The sequence below is a fragment of the Hevea brasiliensis genome, chromosome 10 (genome assembly GCF_030052815.1).
Source record: "Hevea brasiliensis isolate MT/VB/25A 57/8 chromosome 10, ASM3005281v1, whole genome shotgun sequence".
NCBI lineage: Eukaryota > Viridiplantae > Streptophyta > Magnoliopsida > Malpighiales > Euphorbiaceae > Hevea > Hevea brasiliensis.
Window position 1 is genome coordinate 27,318,985 of NC_079502.1, and position 23,993 is coordinate 27,342,977.

The window sequence follows — 23,993 nt, forward strand, 5'->3', positions numbered from 1 at the left end:
AAGCTTTTTAATAATTATTTAACATTACTTGACACTTTAAAATGAATTGAATTTGTTCAAAATCCCTTGTAATATATTTAATAGGTTATCGGTAGGCGAAGTTCGGTAATTCATTAGATATATTACGGGATCATGTCATGCCTTATGTAGAGATAAGGTGAGACATGTTTTAGTGGCATCAGAGCTAGTTTTCAAAGTATGTTTTGAGCTATGAATTTAAAATATTTCCTTGATTAGTACAACTGCTCAAGTGTCCTTAATTGATACATATGATACATTTATATCATGAATATGAACTAATGGGGATAATTCTCCTTGTGTTGGTTATCAGGGAATAGAATCTCTGTAAATTGAAATGGAGGAAGGAGATCTTTTTGTGGACAATCAGTTGCAGCTGAAGCACAAGGGGAGGCCCCAGCTCCTCAAAATGCTGGTGGGTCAACTACACCAATTCCCCCTCTGCATCTTCTTGCTCAGTTCATTCAGCAAATGGCTGCGTTATTTCAACAAATGGTAGGCAATGTACCAGTCCAAGCCCCAACACAAGCACCAATAGTGCAACTACCACCCCCAGCAAGACAGTATGATAAGTTGATAAAGTATGGGGCTACTAAGTTTAAGGGCACAGTGGACCTTTTAGAAGCCAAACAATGGTTGGAGAGAATGGAGAGAGTTTTCAAAAAACTACACTGCACAAAAGAGTTAAAATTTGAGTATTCGGTTTCCTTGCTATGAATGGTAGAAGACCATTCCTAACAGTTTGGTGGAACCTCCTATTCTGACCTGGGATGACTTCCTCAAGGAATTCAGATAGAAGTACGTCCTAGATACATACATTGATATGAAACTACAAGAATTTTTAAGTTTGAAGCAAGGAGACAAAACAGTGGCAGAATATGAGAGGGATTTTTATAGACTGAGTCATTATGCTGGGAGTCTACTCACCACCAATAGGGATTGATGCAAATGATTTGAGGTTGGATTGAGACCGAGTTTGAGACTGTAAGTGGTCGGGTTTAGACATGAAAATTTCTCAGAGTTGATTTAACAAGCCCTAGAGCTGGAAAGAATTGAAATGGAAGGGATAGTTAAAAAGGAAACAGAGGAAAATGAGAAGAGTGGGAAGACTTTGAGTTCAGTTTTTGGTAGTGGATCAGGAAAGAGAAAATACTTTGGAGGATCTGGTTCTCGCAAGTCTGGTAGAGGGAGATCCTTAGGACAAAGGCCACCTAAGTCTATCCAGCAGACACCCAGAAGTGCACTATCAGTCCTTCTTTGTGAGACATGTGGTAAGACTCATAGAGAGGTGTGGTACAAGGCCATTAGCGCCTGTTATAACTGCGGTGGTATGGGGTACTTCATTAAGGATTGTACTAGTTCCGGCAGATCTGGGCCACCTACCACCACCGAAGGGTTAGTTCAAGGTTCTGCCACAAGAGGCTCACAGTCAGCTAGCAGAGGCAGAGGTAGAGGCAGGGGCAGTACCTCGGGCAATCAGGGTACAGTAAATCAGCCAAAACCAAGTGGCGCACCAGCTAAAGTGTACACAATGGGTCAGAGAGAGGAGGTTGAGACATCAGATGTGGTAGCTGGTACTTTCTCTATCCTTGACCAAGATGCTTATGTGTTATTTGATCCTGGCTCCACACACTCGTATGTTAGTGCTAACATTGTCTGTTTTGCTAGTATCCCATGTATGAAAATGGATTTTGATGTGCTAGTAACTAGTCCATTAGGTTAGGAGGTTAGGGTAAATTGGGTGTATAAGGATTGCCCTTTGGTAATTCAATGACATGCCTTCCTATCTGATTTGATTGAAATGCCCTTTCGAGATTATGATATCATCTTGGGCATGGATTGGCTAGCCAGGCATCATTCAATGATTGACTGTAGATTGAAGACAGTCACTTTTGGTCTCCCTCAGTATGGTGATATGGTAATACATGGGGAGAGGCAGTTATTACCATCAAACCTTATTTCAGCTGAACTCACTAGAAAAAATGATTAGGAAGGGGTGTGAAGCTTATTTGACTCATGTGATAGACACCTAAGTAGGGAATCTAGAATTGAAGAATATCCCTATAGTATGTGATTTTCTGGATGTATTTCCTGAAGAATTACTAGGATTGCCTCCGGAAAGAGAGGTGCAATTTGAAATAGAGGTTATGCCTGGTGTAGACCCAATCTCCATTACACCTTATAGAATGGCACCTGCTGAATTGAAAGAGCTGAAGGTACAGTTACAGGAATTACTTGATAAGGGATTCATTCGCCCCAGTGTGTCACCTTGGGGGGCACCAATACTATTTGTTAAAAAGAAGGATGGTACTCTCTGTTTATATATTGACTATAAACAGTTGAATAAGGTGACCATAAAGAATAGATATCCACTGCCTCACATAGATGATTTATTTGATTAGTTAAAGGATGCAGCTGTGTTCTCCAAATTTGATTTGAGATCGGGTTATTACCAGTTGAGGGTGCAAGAATAGAGCATTCCAAAAACTGCCTTCATGACTTGATATGGCCACTATGAGTTTTTAGTAATGCCATTCGGGTTGACTAATGCTCCAGCTGCTTTTATAGACCTGATGAACACTATCTTCAAGCCATATTTAGATCAATTTGTTGTGGTATTCATTGATGACATTTTGGTGTATTCGAAGAATGCAGAGGAGCATAATAGGCACCTAAGGATTGTGCTACAAACCTTAAAGGAGAAACAGTTGTATGTTAATTTGTCGAAGTGTGAATTTTGGTTGAAAGAAATTGCTTTCTTGGGGCATATTGTATCAGCTAAAGGCATTAAGGTAGATCCCAGCAAGATAGAAGCTATCCTTAATTGGAAGCCACCCAGAAATGTTACAGAAGTTCGCACTTTTCTAGGTTTAGCTTATTACTACCGCCATTTTGTAAAGGGATTCTCTATGTTAGCATTTTCACTGACCAAGCTACTTCGAAAAGATGTGAAATTTCAGTGGATTGATAAATTTCAGCAAAGTTTTGATGAGATGAAGAGATGTTGACTGAAGCTTCAGTCCTGACTTTACCCACTCCGGGTAAAGAATGTATCATCTATAGTGATGCTTCTCACAATGCTTCTCACAAATATGTAAGCAGTATCAAACTCAAACTACCTATATACAAGATAACGATGTTATCTCAAGTCAAAGGACTACATGCATTATTATGATCTAGATGACAATGTATTGACAAGAGTAAATTTCATGTATATGTCATCTATGCATCACTGGTTCGACCTACTTATATTATAAATGCCCACCGTGTTTGTCTTAGCATCATAACGTTAGATGCCATGAGACTCATCATTCCACTTTCATTAACATCTCATACTAATCCATAAAAACAAATAGAGATGAAAATCTATCCGTTTAAATCATGCCCAATGAGGTATCATCGACCGTGAACTATAATTTGTAGTATTTATGCTAGATTGTTCCGTCACTCATATTCTTAACATATTAAGAATGGAACATCTAACAAGTTATTAATGGGCATTTTCAATTAAATATAAACAATTTAAATTAAAAGAGAAGATATTTACCATTAATTGAGAAAAATTTATAAGATACAAAATACAAGTTATGCTATAGGACATACTACCAACACATTTATCATAATTCACCAATTAAATCCATTATATATATATATATATATATATATATATATATATATATATATATTCCAATGAAACAGCAAAGTAGAAGTATTTAATAGCATATCAACATTGCGAAAACAAAACTTTCTTTATCTGATTTTTCTATTTTCATGCATTGAGGGTATAGTTGTCAATGATTTCAACTTAATTCTCTTTGTGTAAGTATGTGTACTACGGGGTGGGCATTAAGAGCATATTTATCAATAAATTTTTATAGGACACATTCTTGTAAAGGCATTTGCCAAATGCAATGCATTTTGATAATAATGTGTATGATTTAGTTGACATTTTCTTTCCATAAACTATAATAATGAAATTAAAATTTGTGTTAAAAATTTTGATACTTATTAATATCTATTAACCTTGCTATTGATATTTAATTTGAACTAATTCATTAAAACAATGATAAACTTTTTGTATTTCATCATTAATTATGTAAACATTTATGCATATATTTAATAAAATATATTAAAAATTTTCGGAAAGACAAATGCTTATACATGCATTTAAGTGGAAGATGTATCATTCTCAAAATCTAACAAAAAATCATCATAGTCATCCTAACAACTCTTGTGCCACCAACTATTTTTTTTTCCATTTCTTAAAAAAACTCGTATATCCAACTATTTTTTAACATTTTTATTAAAGTGTTACTTCAAAGTAAATATATATAATACAGTAATAGATTACAATAAGCGTTAAAAAAATGATAGACAAACTGTTTTATCCACATTTTCAAATATGTGTTCTATAATATGATATAATATTACTATCTAATCAATTAATCATCTTCAATAGAATAGAAAAAAAAAAAAAAACTGAAATTTGAATGAAAATGCTATATCAATGATGTTATAAGAATATGATAAATAACAGTTAAATAGCATTGTTGGTGCTTATAGATATCTAAATAATGCATATTTTTCAGGTCTGCAGTACAACCCTATAATCATAACAATAGTTTTTCAAAACAAATTATGAAAAAGTCATGCTTTCTTTCTACTCTTTTTATGTAGTCACTACTAATAAACCATTATAACAAAGAAAAAAAATCATAAAACATTACATTACAGAATTCATATTGCAATTATAGGTTTTTTTGCCCTATTCATTAAACTCCTTTCACATTCATACCAAACACTGTCAAGAGATTGCAGAAAGTGTGATATTAAATATTTACAAAACCATGGTTGAAAGATTTTAAACTAACCAAACATTATATAAATTAAAAAAAAAAAACTCGTTAAATGCTTTATTTTATTGTTTTTATCATTAGAATAGTTATAAACAATACGTATAAATCCATTTGAGTGCAACTTTACACTGAATTCAAATAAATGATAATATTAGTCATAGTAATTATATTAATAAATAATAAATAATTGTAAATTTATCCATGATAAAAAAAAATATAAACTGAAAAATATATAATTTGCAATTAAAAATAGAAAGCTATTAAGCCTCATAAACGTAAGCAATTATATACATTATAAAATAACAAAACAATTAAAAATAAAAAGAATAATAACTTATTATGATTAAACTCTTAGTTAACAACCAATTTAGAAATATTTAAAATTTTTATAATTAATAATAGGTAAGCACCGTAAGATAAAAGAATTATTTTTGCTTACTTTATATCATTGTGCATTTTATATATTTCTCTTCTTTTCGCTAACACTGCAAAAGAAAGAAAATGATTATAAATAAATTTTATTAGCAAAAGATAGTTCATATTAAAGTAAATTCACAAGCAAATAATAATAAAAAATAATAGAAAAACTTAATTTGAATTTTTTTGAAGTTGTCATTAATGATCCAACTATTATTCGGTAATCGTCATCAGCTAAACTAACAACAGGCGTTTCATCATCCGGTGCATCTTATTGTTCTATTTTAATTCACTTTGAACTACTAGTTATTATGTTAAAAAAAAAAAATTATGTTCGGTGCTTTTGATTTTTTGGAATCGGAACTGGAACCGAATTTTGGTTCGATTTTGATTTGGTTCTTAATGCATTTGGTTCCGGTTTGGTTTTATTCTTGGTTCTAATTTCGGTTCCGGTTCCAATTCTATTTCCGGTTCCAGTTCCGATTGCTACATTCAAATTATTATATTTAACAATAATTACATCAAAACATCAATAAAAATAATGATATTAATCTTAAAATAAAAATACTACTATCTAAATAAAATATTAATAAACATAAAATCAAAATAATAATTCTCACATGATAATACGAAATATCTATAATAAGTCCCAATAATATTTTCATATTCCAAATTATAAAATAATAGTAAATCAATATCAAAATTAAAAAAAAAAACCATAATATAAAGTTTCATTCTCACATTTTGCAGGAAAAAAAAACCTAACTAGCTTCCGCATTCCTTATAGCTACATTTTCCACATAAAAAGAACTCCTTCAAACCTTCCTCTAATATGACGTCACCTTCATTTTCACACAATAAATATGTTAATAGATGAATAATTTGAATTAATTAAAGGTAAAAAAAAAATCAAGTCAATTCACAACTCACAATATCTAGCAATCCACTCTAGTTCTTGGAATAATAATCTCTATAACTTCAGGATCTTGAGTAATCTCTGAATTTTATTTCATAAAAAAGAAAGTAAGTCAAAAGAAAAAAATTTGCAAATATTGAATAATTAAGATCATATAATATTTTTTGCAATAGTTATACCTGAGTCCCAACTTTCAAGCTCTTCAATGGATTCTTCAAGTTGGATGGGTTTGTTTTCACTTCTCAACCAATCTTGGCAACAAATCAAGACCTCTGCAGTTGTTGGAAGCAAAGAACTCCTAAATTGATCCAAAGTCCTCCCTCCAGTGCTAAATGCAGAGTCAGAAGCCACAGTCGAACACTGAATAGCCAAAACATCCTTGGCAACCTTAGATAAAACTGGATACCTAACTGAATTCACCTTCGACCATAATAATAAATCAAAATCCAAAGTGAACTTCTCAGGAAGTTCTTCCAAATACCTATCCAACTATGATTCAGAAGCCAACTTTTGCTCCTCCATTTGAATAAATTAATCATCAATCTCTTCATCTTCTTCCATCATTGCATTATCGCATTTTTCAACATTAGCATTTTGACCAAAACCACTATCACCCATACATGCTTGATCATTTGAAGTCATATATTCATTCAACATTTCTTTTAAAGCATTTACCACTCTATCAACCAAGACTTTGGCCTCACTTTCAGAATAATAAATAATATATTTGGCTTTAATATAATTCAACTTATATCTAAGATCTAGGACAACTGCTACAAATAGCATCACATTCATCTTGTTTAATGAACCCCAATATTTGTTGAACTTTGCTTTCATTTGCTTGCCCATTTCAACTATTCTTTCATCTCCACTATTTTCACAATTATGCAATTCCTTTAAAATTTTCATTATCTCAGGGAAGTAAATGCTAGATGTGGAATACAAACATCTAGACAACTTGCAAATGACATCATAGAATTTCTTTAGGAATTTGCAAAAAATTCTAGCATTATGCCAATCAAATTCACTAGGCAACTCATCCCAAAATTCAACTTGAAATCGATTGTCGATATCCTTTAATCTATCAAAGGCTTTCTGATATGTCAGTGTAGATTCTAACGTTAAATATGTCAAATTCCATCTAGTTGGACAATCTAATTGCAATGAGCATTTAGACTTGAGTCCTGCCAATTGACAACACTTCTTAAATGTTTCAGAGCATTGTGGACTGCTCCTTATATGTTTCATGACATCCCTAATCCTTTTAATAGAACCTTGCACAGCATCAAGTCCATCCCTCACAACTAATTGAAATTTATGAGCACAACATCTCATATGAAATGCATCCCCAACCAATACAAATGCATTTTTCTTAAGTAGCATTTTCTTTCTTCAATTGTGAAACAGCAGAATCATTATAAGATGCATTATCAATAGTGATGCCCATAACCGTAGAGAAACCCCCACTCCTCCATTCAAAAGTCAATGGCATTACCAATACTGACCCCTTTATAACTCTTAATAATAGTGAAATTCAGGATGCATTTTTGCATTTTCCATTCAGAATCAATAAAATGTGTTTTCAAACATAAGTAAGACAAGTTTTGAACACTAGTCCATGTGTTTGTGGTTAAAGAACCCCTTTGACATTGAGATGCAATGAATGCAAACAACTTCTTCTTCTCAGAAATAACAACTGATTGCAATCTCTTACTATTTATATCTAGATGGAATTTTGAATTGTGGTACAATAATTTGTAAGAACTTTATAAACCCTTCCTTATCAACAAACCTAAAAGGAAGTTCATCTTTGATTATCATCTTAACTAAATTCTCCCTACAAGCATCTTGATCAAATTGCCAGGAAGTCAACTTAACATCCTCACCTCCAAAACCCTCATAAAAAGGCAAGGTTCTTTGAGACTTTTCTTTATTTAAATCTAATTATATGATTACTTTTTACAAGATTCCTTCAAATGTTTCCACATTCTTGAAGTTCCACTTTCATTCTTACAGTTTAGATTTTCTTTTACACCACACACATCGAGCCCTATCAATCTCACTACCCTCAGAATTAATCAATTTCTTAAAGTGAACCCAACCCCCACTCCTAGATTTCAACTTAAGATGTGCAGTACATTGTGTTATGTTACCTTCATTAGTTTTATTAGCATTTAGTTGCTGCACATTTTCATCCACATCCAATGGAGTTTGAGATGGAAGTATTGGTGGCTTGCTTGATGCAGAAAATGTGCATTGAGAATCCTTGGATAGGGACTTGCCAGTACTTGAAGTTGAAGATGGTATGGGTGCTGGACGTAGATCCGCATTTCCAGTGTCTCTATCCAAGGATGAACTTGCAGCCCTTTTTATTTTTTTTTTCGAATTATTTCCCTTCATTTTCTAAGTAAAATTTGAGAAGTGGAAAATCAATTATTTTTAAATTCGGTGTTTAGTAAACATAATACTAAATATATTAATATGAACAGGACATTTGAAGATTGAATTCCAAATAATTTAAAGAAGTCCATGTCGTTCCTTCTTCATGCATAGTAATTATTATGTATAATAATTGAAATTATATTATATTTATAATACTTTTAAAATTTTAGTTTAATAATATCAAGTCCAAAGAGATATCATAAGTAAAACATTCTCCTGTATGGTTGTTTCTTTTATTTCAAAATCATTTTCTTAAGAACAACTTGTCTTTATTATTTCCAAATTAGTTACTTTAATAATTATTATTAAAAAAAATTGAGGGAGTGCAAGTATATGATTCAAATGCCAAGGTGCATAGATCATCAAATTATACAAGTTCAACTCTTATTTTCAAATTTATAATATTAACGATTAAAATGTAACTGAAAAACAGGGTTGAAAAACAATAATATATATATATATATATATATATATTTTTATATTGTTTGTTCTTAAGGACAATTGGTGCACCCTAAGTTTTCAAAGCAAAGGCTTTTCCTTTTCTTTTAAGTTTAAACGCCTTTTCTTCTTTTAATTGAAGTTGGGGGATCCTTATTAAAGAAAAAGGCACTTAAACTTAAAAGAAAAGGAAAAGTCTTTGCTTTGAAAACTTACGGCACATCAACTGTCCTTAAAAATGGACAAGATATATATATATATATATATATATTAAACCAAAACTTAGCTTTGAACCAAAACATGAACAAATCAAGTAATATGACATGTACTGATCGTGATTACAAATAAATTTATTATATGATACTCAAAAATTGACAACCAATGTAACGCTCTCACTTTAGCTAATCCGTACATTCTACTATTTCGGTGACTAATATCGGTCCGGACAGCCAAAATGTATGGAACTAAATTTATGTAACATCCTCACTTTAGCTAGTCCGCACAGTCTACTGTTCCAGTGACCAGTGTCGGTCCAGACAGCTAGAACGTCCGGAAAAATATTTAAACTAAAGTGAGGAACCATAATTAACTCAAATATTAATAAAAAAAATTTAGAAAAAATTTTAGAAATAAAATACAACCAAGTTAAATGAGCCGGTGCCCTAGCGATGGGTAACCTAGTGAGAAGTTGCGGTTCTCGTAACTAGGAGCCCTAGACCCGGGAGAAAAATTATAAAATAATTTTTGGGACTCCAGAGAAGGGTCATTGAGGTTCTTATGGCATTAGAATGCCAAGAAAATACTTAGAAAAACTTTTCAATTGGTACAGACAATTTTGGCTCGTTAAGCCAAACGGAGGGCATTTTGGTCATTTCGTCTTCAGAGATGATTTTTGGCCAACTTGTCCAGTTAAATAAATAATTTAGTATAACATAAAATATGATTAAATATTGTTAAAAATTTAATTGAAATTAATTAGACAAGAAATGGAGAGAAAATAAAAGAAAATGGCATTATGACATCATAGTGATGTCATTAAAGTTTTCCCCACCAACCCAATGTTGACACATGGAATAAACTTATTTAAAGAGACAAATGGGCTGAAAATTGAAGAAAAATCAGAACTCTCTCCCTTCTTCTTCTCCTTGGCGTCAACCATTCCTTCCCTAACCACCATGAACAAGCTTTTTCAAGCTTGATTTTCCCTAGCTTTCTTCCACCAAAAACCCTAATTGTCAACACAAAAACTTGCTCTTTCATCTTGGTGAAGCTTTTGGGAGCAAAAAGAATTAAAAAGAAAGAGTTCTTACAAGCTTTGGATTAGCTTCCTAAGAGGTTAGTGACTTAAACTTATGTTTCTCTTCAAATTTATGTTGAGTAAGTATAAATGAGTGTAAATTACAAAGAAAAATTGTTGAATACCATTTGTATGTAAACCCTAAATTTTTGGCAGCCATGATTAGGGTTTTTTTGTAATGAGTTTAATGAAGTTAAAAGGTTATTATGGCTGCCTTAATGTGCATCTTGTAAGTGGATTGAAGAAATGCAATGAAAATGCATGAATGGTAATGTGTGAGTTAGGGTTTGGGGTGGAAAAATGGGACTTGACCATGTGATGATGAAAATAGGTATTAATGGTCAATTAGTGACCATTTAGTTCTGTTTAAATAAAAAATGAAGTGTGTTGAGTGATGGGATTTGGGTTTGGTGTGGCTGCCATTAGAGTGACTGCGACTGGAGTGACTGCAGGGTGGACTTAAGTCCAGCAGGTTTGGGCAGCCATAACTTGAATTGTAGAGGTTCAATTGGTACAAAGCCAATTGGACATGAAACTAGACACATAATGGCACAACTTTGGTGAAGAAACCATGCCCATAAAACCAAACCAAGTGGACCAAAAGCTTGCCCTAATCCGGGTGATCTGCAGTCTGCCTGGGCAAAATGACCAAATGAACAGTGTTTGGTCATTTAGCCATAACTCAGTGTAGAAAGGTCCAATTGACCTGAAATTTTACCAGCAACAAGCTGAGATATAGACCAACAACTTTTATGAAGAAACCTAACCCAAATTATGACCAGAACATATTCAAAAAGTGAGTTGCAGTCACTATTCATGACACTATAGATATGGTCAGTCCAGAAATTCTGGACAAAATTTCAATCCGGCCAGTTGTGGTTTTTGGACCATAACTTGAGCTACAAAACTCCAAATGGAGTGATTCAAAAAAAAAAAATTCAACTAGACAAAATAAGGAACAACTTTCATGTTGATCATTTTGCTAAATTCCGACTGCAAAAATGACTAATGGAATAGTAAACCCAAAGCTTGAAAACTGAAAATTCTGCCCAAATAACATTAAGCTTAGAAATGGTATTGGCAACCAATACCAACAAATTTTGAATGCAAAATGTGGTATGTTGGGAGTATTAAAACCAATGTACCTATTGTCTATGCAAAAGTCAACATTTTGGTTGACTAATGAAGTGAATAGTAACACAAAAACTTATAATTCAAAAATTATGAAACTTAAAAATGTAATATGCCCTAGTATATCTAACAAGATTGGTTTGGATAGCTTGGCATGCCAATAGGGTTCTGTTAGCAGTACTGCATATGGCTTCATGTCATTCTGTGTTTTATGGCTTCCCATGCCATTCTGTGACATAATAGCCTTTGGCTATGTTATTTGAATTATTACACTTGGGTTTTAATCCCGACAATTATTACTGACTTATTAGTCGCTACATTACACCGGAAGACACAATGTGACCGATGGTGTGATGGTCCGAGGTACTTAGTACCCAGTGCCAGTTTACCCGTTTATCCAGTCCAGTCAATTAGTATGGGTTACTCGGGCAATGATAATAAACCTCACCAAATTTTAATCGAATAATAATGAAAATAATATCAGAAGTTAAGTCTACCAAAAATGTAAACACATTCTGCATATTCGTTTTATTTTATTTTATTTTATTTTATTTTATATTGTCACCACTAAGCAGAATTGCTTAGCGCGTCGCTTTTGCCACGCAGCAGTCGGAGACCTAGCTGGTGAGCCCAGCAGACATCAGACCGGGTGAGCCTTCAGATTTGCATCCAGAGTCCCAAGTCACCTCACACCTGCAGTGCATATGGTAGGACATAGGATTTTGGGAGCATTTTGTATTTTGGCATTTTGTATTAGTTTGGATTGTAACTATAAACTCTTGAAATTATGTATTAATGTAAATATATGAAATTTCATATTATTGAAATTTTTTGCATAATGTATGTTGAAAAATGAAATGTTGAGAAATAATTATGAATATGCTTCAAGTGATGAAGTGAACAGAAAAGTTTTGAAAATAGTTTTGTGATTTGAGATTGAGATTTTGAGATTGATTTGAAATGTGTATAATGGAGTTTGGGATTGGAAATTATATTGGAAGTGTTTTTAAACAGGTTCAAAAGAACTGTTTTTCCAATTTACAGCCGACACTCTGCCGGATTTTCTACAAAATTTGCTGAAAAATTCAGATTTATCAAATTGAAAATAAATGAATTAAAAGGGATAAATTGTAATAGAAACAAAAATTGGTGCTCCGGCACACTGAGTGGCATAACTTGCTCGGCTACACTGTAGACGGGTAAGGGGTGTCACAATTTAGACTAGCGTGGAGAGTCATAAATAACTCAAATAATGATAAGAAAAATTAAGAAAAAGTTTTAAAAATAAAATACAACAAGGTTAAATGAGTCGGTGCTCCGACGATGGGTGACCTAACGGAAAGCGACTGTGAAGATAATTGTCAACTCTATACCCATAAGGAAACCCTGTGAAATAATTTCTGAGACTTCAGTGAAGAATTATTAAGGTTTCAATGATAATAGATTGCTAAGAAAATACAAGGAAAATTAAAATAATCGGTACAGATAATTTTAGCTCAATAAGCAAAATGAAGGGCATTTTGGTCATTACACCTTTAGAGATGATTTTTTACCAACTTGTCCATTTAAGTAAGTGAGGTATATGACATCAAATGTGAATAAAAATTTATGAAAAATTAATTAAAAATAAGTAAAAGAGAAAAGAAAGAAAAACAAAATCAAGTGAAATAAAAAAAACTTAATTATGACATCATAATGATGTCATTTAAAATCTCCCACCAATCACACTTTGACAAACACTTATAAAACCAATAAAAAGAGATAAAATAGACCAAAAATTCAGTTGCCTTCTACTTCTTCTCCAGCTGGCAGAGACCCTCCCACACATACCTCCATTAATTTTTTTTTTTCAAGCTTTCAAAGTTTTGAATTTTCACTACTAAACCCCTCATTTCTTTCATTAAAACTTGTTATCTATCCTTGGGAAAGGGATTGGATGCCAAGAAAAGCTAAGAAAGTGAAGATTTGGGGGAGTTGGGATTGACTCACTAAGAGGTTAGTGTCACTTTCTCTCTCTCTCCTTTTATTCTATGTTAGAATACCAAACTAAGTTAGGAATTATGAAATTTGAATCAAATTATGCATGATAGAGCAATCCCAAATTTTTGGCAGCCATGAAATTGTTAGGGTTTTGATGATTTTCTTTGAATTAAATTAGTATATTGGTTACCCTTGATAAGAATATAAAAATGAGGACTTTGATTAGTCAAGTATGGTGATAAATGGAAAATTGGGAATTAGGGTTTGAGCAAAAATTAGGGTTTTGCTCAATTGATGGTGAATTAGTGTTCTAATGGTCAATTAGTGACCATTTAATAAAGTTTGACCCTAAAATGAAAGCAAATGTGGCCTTGAATCAGGAATTAGTATGCTGCCCCTTTGTGCCAAAAATTCTAGACTTGAGTCCAGTGTGTTTAGGCAGCCATAACTTGGATTTTGTAGCTTCAATTGGTGCAAGGAAAAATGGAGGTGAAACTAGGGTCATAATTCCACAACTTTGATGAAGAAACCCTGCTCAGAAAACCAACTTAGGATGACCTAAAAAATTAACCAAATCCGAGTAACCAATTCTGAACCTGGAAAATTGACCAAATGAATAGTATTTGTTCAATTGGCCATAACTTTGTGTAGGAAGGTCCAAATGACCTGATTTTTGAACCAATGGAAAGCTTAGACATAGTAGAACATGAATTTTGGCCTTATGCCCAATGCTTGTTATGGCTTGTTAGCCATTCTGTTGCACACCTGGCAGACACTATGTGACCGATGGTGTGACGACCCAAGGTACTTAGTATCCAGTGTAAGTTTACCCATTTATCTAGTTCAGTCGACTAGTATAGGTTACTTGGGCAACTGAAATAAGACTTAATAAATTATAATCATATAATGAGCACAAATGTACTAAAAGTTATACTATTAGGAACAATTATCATAAATTCATTCTGCATGAAATGATAATATAACATCTGTATATTTATTTATTTAGCTTATTTTTTTTTATTTTATATTGGCACCACTAAGTTGTATTGCTTACCGCATCGCTTTTGCAACGCATAGGTACTGGTGAGACCGATAGAGAGCCCAGCAGACCTCAGACTAGGTGAGCATCCGGATCTGCATAGTGTACAGTGTCACCACTTCTACAGTATTCTTTGTAGGACTCTAGGATTTTATTCTGTATTTTGTATTTGTATTTTGTATTTTATATTTTGTACTTAGACTTTCATTTTGCCATGTGAATTATAAACTCCTGTAATTAATGTAAACTATGCAATTAAAGAGATTTCTATATTTTATTTTTGAAATTTGAGTATGAATTTGTTTATATATGAAATTATGAATTGCAATGAAATTATGATTTGCAATATTAAGATTTGATGAAATTTAGTTGAAGTTGATTGAAGTTGAGATTTGAAGAATATGTTGGAAGTGTTTTTAATAGGTTCCGAAGAACTATTTTCTTAAAATTTAGCCGGCACTCTGCCGGATTTTCTATAAAATTTTCAGAAGCCCAATTTAATTAAAAATTGCAAATAAAAGGCATAAATGGCACAAACTTCACTTAGAGGCTTTTAATAAATAAATTAAGAGATAATAAGTTAAAATCAAATAAGATATGGTGCTCCGGTACACTGTGTGGCATGCCTTGCTCGGCTACACTGTAGATGGGTAAGAGGTGTCACATTTAGTGGTATTAGAGCATGATTTAGGCATTTCTGGGTCTAGATAGGGTCCATACCAAGCATTGCTTTTGTAAGAGTTGAGGTGACACTAATGCAGATCTATTTATCTTTGATTGTTTTGGGTTAGGATATGGATCCTACTTCGCAGAAAGCAGTTGAGGAAGAGGTGGAGAGTCATGCTCCGCCCATGGCTGAGGCTGGAGGCAGGGGAAAACCTACTCCACCAGCACCAGAGGCACCTGCACAACCTTAGTTTGCTCTATTCCAGCAAATAACTGAATTCTACAGACAGATGATGGGGGCTATCCCACCACCACAACCACAGCCACTGTCACACCTTACCCCTCCGTAAGGCATAACATGATCCCGTAGCATACCTAATGAATTACTAAACTTCGCCTACTGATAACTCATTAGATACACTATAAGGGATTTTAAACCTTTTCTTATTTCTTTTTACAGTGGTGAGCACTTTTGACAAGTGTAAAATTTTTTTTTACCTGAAGTGAACCAATTAACAAATCTAAAGTATTAATAATTTCTGTAAAAATTTTGGCAGAATGTCATCTGTATTTTGAATTAAACAGTTCTTCAAAAACCTGTAAAAAGCACTTCCAATATATTTTTCTTCAATCTAAACTCCAATAATAGTTCAACACAATAAATTTCTCAACATTTGTCAACTCAATTCAACATCAATTTTTCCAGTGTTTCCAAAAGCTGAGATAAGAGAAATATGTCACAATATTTTTACAGGCTAAAATAATTTACAATTTTAGTTTACAACTGCTCAAGACTAGTATAATATACACATACAGTGCACATACATTACAACAAAAATTACAAAAATATGGTATACTCAATATATCCGACGAAATCTCAAAATGTAGCACAAGCAGCCTACTCTGCTGCTCTGTCCGTCTGTCTACCTGCGACAGCAATAAAAAAGCTATCGCTGAGCCAATGTCTCAGTGGTGCACAACATTAAGAAAATACAATTTAAAACCATAAATCATAAATCATATGAACTGTGGATACTTAAAATCATAGTTAAATTCAAAAAACAGAGAATGTTATAAAGAATTTAAACTCCATTTCACAATATCACAATAAATATCAATAAATCACACACACAGCTTAATCATGTTTCCAAAGTCCAATTCGTCCCAAAGACAATGGTTAATAAGGAATAACATAGCTAGCTAGCAATTATATGAGTACTCATTCTATTCATCCTCAACAGGCACACACCTCAACACTTCAGCCAGAGAGGGAATTCAAAATCAATTCGTCCCACTAGACAAGCTAGCGAGGAATTCAATCAAATATACATGATAGCTGTGGTTTCAAACCATTTGCAATATTTTTCTAGCAATAAGTATCCATCAAATATCATTCAAACAAATTTTTCACCATTTAAACAATAACATATAAATTGTCATAATCTATTTCAATTGAAAATTCAAAAGAAATAACTGTTGTGCACAAACCTCTGAAGAGTAACCTCTTGGCCCTAACTCAGTGGTTCCTTCTCCTTCACCAACTACATCTTCACTTCTCCAAACCATTTTGCATTTGGTGCTAACCATAATCATTCATTACTTTACATTATAGGTCAACTTGGACAGAATATAACAACTTCACAATACACCAAATGCAATCATAATTCACAAAGTCCAAACCCAATAATATATACACATAAACACTCCTAATTATTACACATACTTCTATCATCAAATTACATACCTTATCACTACTATTTCATATACATATGCTGCCATTTTTTTGTACCATACTTCAACAACAATTCATGAATTTAAACATTATCAATCTTCACCATGAGGCTTCCCAAGTAACACATTCACATCAAACTTTCATTTTCACTTTTCAAGCTTAACATTCAAACTTTATACATGGAAATCAACTTCAATACATTTAAACACTTAAATCAATACTCCAAATCACCAAATAAATGAAGAAAACAAGTTAACATATTGAACTTCCATGGCTGTCGAAATGGAGTATCAACCTAAATCACCAAACTTCAACTTTTCTTCCATAAATCAACTCACCACAACCTTAGTTACAATTTTAATGAAACAAGAAATGAAAATAACCACTTACCTCTTTTGAAGCTTCTTAAAAACTCACCAAAACTTATCTTTCTTGCTCCCTAATTGCTGCCCAAGGTGTGTAGAAAACTTTTATTGAAGGCAATTGAGGTTTTCACGGTTTAATCATGGTGGATTAAAGCTTGGTGTGTGGACGGCAATGGAGGTTTTCATGGAACATGAAATTCGGCCAAAGTGAAGGTGATGAGGAAGAAGAAGAGAAATGGTTCTACACCTGTCCACTTTAGTTTTTAGGTGTCCCAAATGCAGTTTTAATGGAGCACTAATTAAATTATAATAGTTATTTATTCAAAGTTTCTAATTTTTGTAAGTTTGTCTCATTACTTCCACTATTTATATTATGTACTATATTTTTATTTTTCATAATATTTTCAAAGTTTAATATCATTTATTTTTAATGGACATTTAGGTCAAAAGACAACTCGGGGTGTCAATTGACCAAAATGCCCCTATTTGAGTTATATTCCTAATTTTTCGATAACACCGAGTTTTGTCGGTTTCTCGATTTCTCGTTTTTCTTGGTACTAATTACTTAATTTTTCTTTGACATTTCTAATGTCATTTATACTTCAATAGATGTTTATTTAAGTCTTAAAAATATTTTCTAGGGTTCCCCGCGGTCCAGGGTTAGTCAACGGTCTACGCCGCAACTTTCCAGTGTGGTCACCCATCGCTACGGTTTTTGGCTCGTTTAACTTAGTTACATTTCATTGCTCTTATTTTTCTTTTGTTTTTCTTATATTTTTCTCTAGTGTATTTCATTATTTTATATCTTCTCACTAATATTTAAATATAATTCCAGGCATCCTAGCTGTCCGGACAGACACTGGTCACCGGAATAGTAGAACGCACTACCGAACATAGGGGTATTACAATTCTCCCCCCCTTAAAATAAATTTTGTCTCGAAATTTTACCTGGTTTTAATCTCTGAACAGCTGTGGGTGCTGTCTCCTCATGTCCTCTTCATGTTCCCAAGTAACTTCCTAGCCTGAATGATGGTTCCACAACACCTTTACCAAGGGTATCTGTTTGTTCCTTAGCTGCTTCACCTCATATGCCAGAATCTCTACGGGTTCTTCTTCATATGAAAGGTCTGGATTTACCTCAATCTCTTCAACTGATAGAACATGAGATGGGTCAGATCTATACCTCCTTAACATGGACACATGGAAGACACTGTGTATCCTTTCTAGCTCTAGAGGTAATGCCAACTGATATGCCAAAGGACCCACTCTTTCCAGAACCTCATATGGTCCGTTAAAGCGAGGACTCAGTTTCCTCTTTCTGCCAAATCTCATAATCCTCTTCCAAGGAGAAACTTTAAGAAATACCTTATCACCCACTGTATATTCAATATCTCTTCTCTTCAGATCAATATATGACTTCTAACGGTCTGATGCAGCCTTGAGTCGATCTCTAATCAATCTGATCTTTTCCTCTATCTGCTGAACAATTTCTGGCCCAATCATCTTTCTTTCACCTACTTCATCCCAACATAGGGGAGTTCTGCACTTTCTACCATACAAAGCTTCATATGGAGGCATACTAATGCTTGATTGGTAGCTATTGTTATAAGCAAACTCAATCAAAGGCAAGTGTGTATCCCAACTACCTTCAAACTCAATCACACAAGCCCGTAGCATATCCTCCAATATCTGAATTACTCTCTCAGACTGGCCATCTGTCTGTGGGTGGAATGTCATGCTAAAGTTCAATCTAGTTCCTAGGGCTCTCTGAAGACTACCCCATAATCTAGAAGTGAATCTAGGATCTCTATCAGATACAATCGATACTGGCACTCCATGCAGTTTTACAATCTCATTTATGTACAATCTGGCCAATTTCTCCAAACTATAGTCCATCCGGACTAGCAAAAAGTGAGCAGACTTGGTCAGTCTGTCAACTATAACCCATACTGTATCATGACTATTCTGTGTCTTTGGAAGTCCCATAGCAAAATCCATAGTTATCCGTTCCCCCACTCTGGTACTGGCAATGGATGTAACAAACCAGCTGGTACTTGATGTTCTGCCTTCACTTGCTGACAAGTTAGGCATTTGGAGACAAAATCAGCTACATCCCTTTTCATACCATCCACCAGTAATGCTCTTTCAGCCCTCTGTACATTTTAGTTCCACCAGGGTGCATAGCAAAAGGAGACTCATGTGCTTCCTTCATAATGATCTGTCTCAAGTCAACATCATTAGGAACGCACATTCTGTCCTGATGTAATAGTAAACCATCATCTCTCACAGAGAATTCAGGTTTCTTGTCCTGCTGGACTTCTTTCAGTAGCTTCTGATATTTTTCATCACTCTGAGCAGCCATTCTGATCTGATCAATCAACACTGGCTGTATATGCCACGCAACTGTTGTCTGTCCCTCATCATCAATCTCCAAACTGGCATGCTGTGCTTTCAATTCATGTACCATGGACAAAGGAGAAACTCTGAGACTTGCCATAGTCTTGTGACTTAAGGCGTCAGCTACCACATTTGCTTTCCCTGGCTGATAGTCTATTAAGCAATCATAGTCTTTAATCAATTCTAACCATCTCCTCTGCCTCAAATTCAATTCCTTCTGGGTGCCCAGGTACTTCAAGCTCTTGTGATCTGTGTAAATATAGTATTTCTCCCCATACAAATAGTGTCTCCAGATCTTTAGAGCAAAAACAATAGCTGCTAGCTCCAAGTCATGTGTCGGATAGTTCCTCTCATGCGGTTTCAGCTGGTGTGATGCATAAGCAATGACATTCCGATCTTGCATTAGTACACAGCATAACCCATTGTGAGAAGCATCACTATAAACTGTGTATTCTTTACTTGGTGTAGGTAAAGTAAGGACTGGAGCTTCAGTCAAACACCTCTTCAACTCATCAAAACTCTGCTGGTATTTATCCATCCACTAAAATTTTACATCTTTCTGAAGCAGCTTAGTCAGTGGAGAAGCCAACATAGAAAACCCTTTCACAAATCGGCTGTAGTATCCAGCTAAACCCAGAAAACTACGAATTTCTGTGATATTCTTGGGTCGCTTCCAATTAAGGATAGCTTCCACCTTACTGGAATCTACCTTGATCCCTTCAGCTGACACAACATGTCCCAAGAAAGAGATTTCTTTCAGCCAAAATTCACATTTCGACAATTTGGCGTATAGCTATTTCTCCCTTAAGGTCTATAATACAATCCGCAGATGTCTATCATGCTCCTCTGCATTCCTCGAATATATTAAAATATCAATAATAAACACCACCACAAACTGATCGAGATATGGTCTGAAGATAGTGTTCATCAGATCCATAAAAGCAGCTGGAGCATTAGTTAACTCGAATGGCATTACCAGAAATTCATAGTGGCCATATCGAGTTCTGAAAGCAGTTTTTGGAATACTCTGCTCTTGCACCTTCAACTGATAATAACCAGATCGCAAATCAATTTTGAAGAATACAGCTGCACCCTTCAACTGATCAAACAGATCATCAATGAGAGGTAATAGATATCTGTTCTTTATTGTCACCTTATTCAACTGTCGGTAGTCAATACATAAGCGGAAAGTGCCATCTTTCTTCTTAACAAACAATACTGGCACTCCCCAAGGTGACACACTAGGGTGGATGAAGCCCTTTTCAAGTATTTCTTGCAACTGTACCTTCAACTCCTTTAACTCTGCTGGTGCCATTCTGTATGGTGTTATGCAAATTGGATCCACACCAAGCATAACATCAATCTCAAACTGCACCTCTCTTTCTAGAGGTAATCCTGGCAATTCATCAGGAAACACATCTGGAAAGTCATATACTGTAGGGATGTCCCTCAATGCTGGACTCCCCACTTAGGTGTCTATCACATGTGCCAAGTATGCTTCACACCTGTTTCTGATCATTTTTCTGGCTAGTGCAGCCGAAATGATGTTTGATGGCAATAACTACCTCTCCCCGTGTATTACCACATCACTGTACTGAGGGAAACCAAAAGTTATTGTCTTCAGTTTACAGTCAATCATGGCGTGATGCCTAGCTAACCAATCCATGCCCAAGATGATATCATAATCTCTGAAGGGCATTTCAATGAGATCAGATAGAAAAGTATGTCCTTGGATCACCAAAGGACAATCCCTATACATTCTATTAACCCTGACCGCTTGTCCTAGCGGACTTGTTACTAACACCTCAAAATTCATTTTCACACACGGAACAGCAATGCAATCAATGATGCCAGTACTCACATAAGAATGGGTAGAACCCGGATCAAATAACACAAACACATCTTGATTAAAAGTTGAGAAGGTACCAGCCACAATATCAGATGTCTCAGCCTCTTCTCTCTATCTCATTGCGTAGACTCTGACTGGAGCACTGCCTTGCTCTGATTGATTCACTGTGCCTTGGCTGCCTGCTGGACTACCTCTACCCCTGCCTATACCTTTGTTAGGTGGTTGTGAACCTCTGGTGGCAGGATTCTGAACTGACCCTTCCGCAGTAGTAAGAGGTGGCCCAACTCTACGGGCACTGGTGTAGTCTTTGGCAAAGTGTCCTGTGCCTCCACAGTTATAATAGGCTCCTGTGGCCTTATAGCATACCCCACCATGGTTTCTTCCACAAGTTTCACCTTGGCGGGGAGGGTAGGAACTTCTAGTAGTCTGCTGACCAGATGGAGGAGGTCTCTGTCCTAAAAATCTTCCCCTATCAGACTTTTTACCACCCCTGCTGTGTCCCCAAAGTTCTTCCTCTTCCCAGTAGGACCACTAGAACTCTGATCTACTGACTTCCCCTCTTTCTCTTTTTCTGTCTTCTCTGATTTCTTTTTCTCTGGGGCCGCTTCTGACTCAATTCTCTCTAATTCAAGTGCTTGAGAAATAAGCTCAGAGAAGTTAGTATGTTTGAATCCGACCACTTGTAATCTGAGACTGGGCTTCAAGCTGGTTTCAAACCTCTTACATCTTTCCCTGCTGGTAGAAAGGAGACTTCCTGCATAGTGGCTCAGGCAGGAAAACTCCCTTTCATATTCTGCCACTGATCTACTTCCCTGTTTCAGACTTAAGAACTCCTGTAGCTTCTGGTCCACATAGGCATCTGGGACATATTTTTGTCTGAACTCTCGAAGAAAGCCATCCCAGGCTAGCACTGGAGGTTCCACCAAACTATGGGGAATAGTTTTCCACCAGTCATATGCGTCTCCCTGTAGTAGTGACACTGAATACTCAAATCTGAGCTCCTCTGTACAGTGTAGTTTCTTGAACACCCTAGCCATTCTCTCCAACCATTATTCTGCCTCTAGTGGATCTACTGTCCCCTTGAACTCAGTAGCCCCATATTTAATCAGCTTGTCATACTGCCTAACTGAAGACTGTGGCTGTACCACAGGTGTCTATAGTGGGGCTTGAGCATGCATATTACCAGCCATATGTTGGAACATTGCAGCCATCTGCTGAGCAAACTGAGTAGGGAACTGCGGTACTGAGGGGGCTGGTGCGACTGATCCGCTCACATTGTGAAGGTTTGGGGCTTCCCCTTGTACCTCAGCCTCTATTGATTGATCGACTGAACGGTCCCCTTCTTCCATAGTCAATTAGAGGATATTATACCTCCTGAACAAATAACACAAGGAGATTGCCTCCCGTTAGTGCATATTTATAATGTAATGTACTGTATGTATCAAACAATGACATTGAGCAGTTGTACAATGAAGAAAGAATATTCAAATTACAGGTCAAAACAGAATCTAAAAACTAGCTCTGATACCACTAAAACATGTCACACCTTACCCCTCCGTAAGGCATAACATGATCCCGTAGTATACCTAATGAATTACCAAACTTCGCCTACTGATAACTCATTAGATACACTACAATGGATTTTAAACCTTTTCTTATTTCTTTTTACAGTGGTGAGCACTTTTGACAGGTGTAAATTTTTTTTTTTACCTGAAGTGAACCAATTAACAAATCTAAAGTATCAATAATTTCTGTAAAAATTTTGGCAGAGTGTCATATGTATTTTGAATAAAACAGTTCTTCAAAAACCTGTAAAAAGCACTTCCAATATATTTTTCTTCAATCTCAACTCCAATAATAGTTCAACACAATAAATTTCTCAACATTTGTCAACTCAATTCAACATCAATTTTTCCAGTGTTTCCAAAAGCTGAGATAAGAGAATATGTCACAATATTTTTACAGGCCAAAATAATTTATAATTTTAATTTACAATTGCTCAAGACCAGTACAATATATACATACATTGTACATACATTACAACAAAAATTACAAAAATATGGTATACTCAATATACCCGGCGAAATCTCAAAATGTAGCACAAGCAGCCTACTCTGCTGCTCTGTCCGTCTGTCTACCTGCGACAGCAATGAAAAAGCTATCGCTGAGCCAATGTCTCAGTAGTGCACAACATTAAGAAAATACAATTTAAAACCATAAACCATAAATCATATGAACTGTGGATACTTAAAATCATAGTTAAATTCAAAAGACAGAGAATATCATAAAGAATTTAAACTCCATTTCACAATATCACAATAAATATCAATAAATCACACACACAGCTTAATCATGTTTCCAAAGTCCAATTCGTCCCAAAAGCCAATGGCTAATGAGAAATAACATAGCTACCTAGCAATTATATGAGTACTCATCCTATTCGTCCTCAA